Genomic DNA, 2,750 nt, shown 5'->3' on the forward strand with positions numbered 1-2,750 from the left:
GTCATCAAAGTGCTGAAACCACTGTTCTCTGAGTGCTCCCCTTCTAATATACAGTACCCCAACCCGAGTACCAAACCCCACCCCATCCCAGTGCCTAGGACAGTTTTGGGCTAGGTCAGCTCCACAGGGCCTTCTGAACACTGACATTACTCAGCCCACTCAGGGCTATATTGAGGGAAACCTGGTAATGCTCCATGTTGAGGCTTCCATATGCTGGTGTGTCCCTAGTTCAGTTTTGACAGAAGGTTTTCCCGGGAAATGTTACTCACTTCAGTTCCTCAGTCAGGGTGGGTGCATACCAAGTTAAGTTGATCGATTCAAGCACCCTGCAAATTAAACCATAATAAATAGGAGCAGGGCTAAGCCATTCTGCCCCTCGAGCCTACTCTACTGTCCAAGAGGATCATGGCTGATCCAACATTCCTCAGGTCCACTTTCCTGCCCTTCCCCCGAAACCCTTGATTCTCTGACTGATCAAGAATCTATCTATCTTAACCTTAAATAGACACAAGGACTCTGCCTCCACTGCTCTGTGTGGCAAGGAGATTCACAGTCTCACAGCCCTCTGAGGGAAGAAATCCCTCCTCATTTTGATCTTAAATTGGTGTCCCTGAATTCTGAGATTGTGCCCTCTGGTCCTAGACTCTCAACAGGGGGAAACATCGTCTCAGCATTGACCTTGTCAAGCTTCTGAAGAATTCAATGAAATAACCTCTCATTCTTCTAATCTCCAAACTGGTGTGCAAAACAACAAAAAGCTCTATCTTTTTTTGAGAAAGAGTATTTTGAATTTAGCAACCTGTGAGGAAAGTGGTCACAGGTGATGAACAGCTGGCCCTCAATTCAGTAAACTGTTACCTTAATATGAAAGAGGATAAAGATGCTTTTTTTCCCCTCTCTCGTTAACCAGCTTCTCTTCCATTTGGGAAGCCAGTGGAAGGGAAGGAAAGAGAGTTCAATTTGAGCAGTATTAAAACTTTGGCTGATCAAAGCATGATTCTAGTGGCTAAAGGTCAATGCATGAACTTCTCAAACACCAACAGGAATCACATTGTTCTTCTACCAAAACAGAAAAAAAGTACTCAGTGAACAACCAGATACCAGATTTCCAAACCACTTAGAAATTGATGCATTAAACAGACTGGCACTCTGGTTACTAAACTACCATGGGTACACCTGGACAACCGAGCCACGAGCAACAGCACCCCCTCCCACCCTCACTCCGATAGTCTATAATATCAAACAGCACAAAGACCATGTGGCCCAAAGAACTGGATACAGGCCACTGTCAAATTACTGAGATTATGAGCCCACCCACTATCTAATCCCCACTGGGCAGACAAGCCTCAAACAAATACACCACACAAAAGGCAACAAAAGTCAGTTTGGTCACTCTCACACATGTCACTGCCTGCAATCAGCTGGACCCTACCCCGTCTCCAAAATGAAATGAGAGAAGATGAGCATCGAAGAAGTTGGGGGATTCACAATAAATGGTGCCTGAGATGCTAAAACGAACACGAACCACCCCAGAAAGCCTTTTTACCTCAGGTGATAAAGGTCAGGAAGGTTAATCGGCTTTGAATGTGAAACTATCTTGTTTGGTGCAGGCATCCAGCTACAATCATGACCAAGATATTCGGACAGAATGGAAACAAAAGTCAAAGCAGAGCTTAACAAAACAGCAAATTTACCCAACTCGATGTCCACCTCACGACAGAACCCGATCTAAGTTTGAGGTCAATTTTTCGGCAGGATTCTCGTTCTGTGGCACATGGTGGGAGGCACCAAAACGTCTTTATTAGTAGAAAAGAATCCAATGACAAGAAGTACAGCAAAAGCCAAGGAACTGGAACACTGACACCACCAGCCATGATTTCATCATCAACTGTATAACACCACCACTAACCACAATACACCACCAACCATAAGGATATCAGCTTATTAGTGAACCAGTTATTCCGACACTGAGACAAGCTTTTCATTTTAAATTCCACCAAGCAGGATTTGAACCCATGTTCTAGGCTTTTTGCAACATCACTATTGTGCCACCATTGCCTCAAACTGGGCTAGATTGCAGCAAAATGCAAACTCTCAGTCACCACTTGGAAATAAATTTTCAGGTGGCACCAAAAAGGAAATCACATTTTAGCGATGGAAATATATTTGCATGGTTCGCTCAAGACAAAATTTAACAGGAATGAAAATGTTTCAGATCAATGCCAGTTATCAGCAACTCCACCTTGTGGAGACTCCTTCGTGTCTCTGTCTCATCTGATCTAACCTAAAGCCTGAAGACATATCACTTACTTATTCTGCGAACACAGCACATCACACAGTCACACAGCCCCATATTCAACCACATTAAAGTCTTTCAAGGCCAACATGTGCAAACAACCCCCTGGTATTCGCTGCCACACCACGTGAAAGCTCTGTCTCCCATTCACTGATTGGCTCTGCAACTCAACTCAATCATGTAGGACACTCTACAACTGAATTAATGCTGTCCTTCTAAATACCGACGCAAAGTACAGCTCACAATCACTAGCCTCCAGGAAAACAAACGACGGACAGAACAATGTTGTTGCTTTCCAGCACTGGAGAACACTCACAGGCAGTTCCCTGCCTCTTGGATCTGAACAGGGTTGATGGGTTCCTCCAATCCTTGTCAGTGGACTCACACTGCTAACATTGATCAACAGTATCTCTGCTAACAACTGTCAGGTTTTACATTCAGCTCTGATGAAGAG

Source organism: Stegostoma tigrinum, chromosome 24 (assembly GCF_030684315.1).
Source record: "Stegostoma tigrinum isolate sSteTig4 chromosome 24, sSteTig4.hap1, whole genome shotgun sequence".
Taxonomy (NCBI): Eukaryota; Metazoa; Chordata; class Chondrichthyes; order Orectolobiformes; family Stegostomatidae; genus Stegostoma; species Stegostoma tigrinum.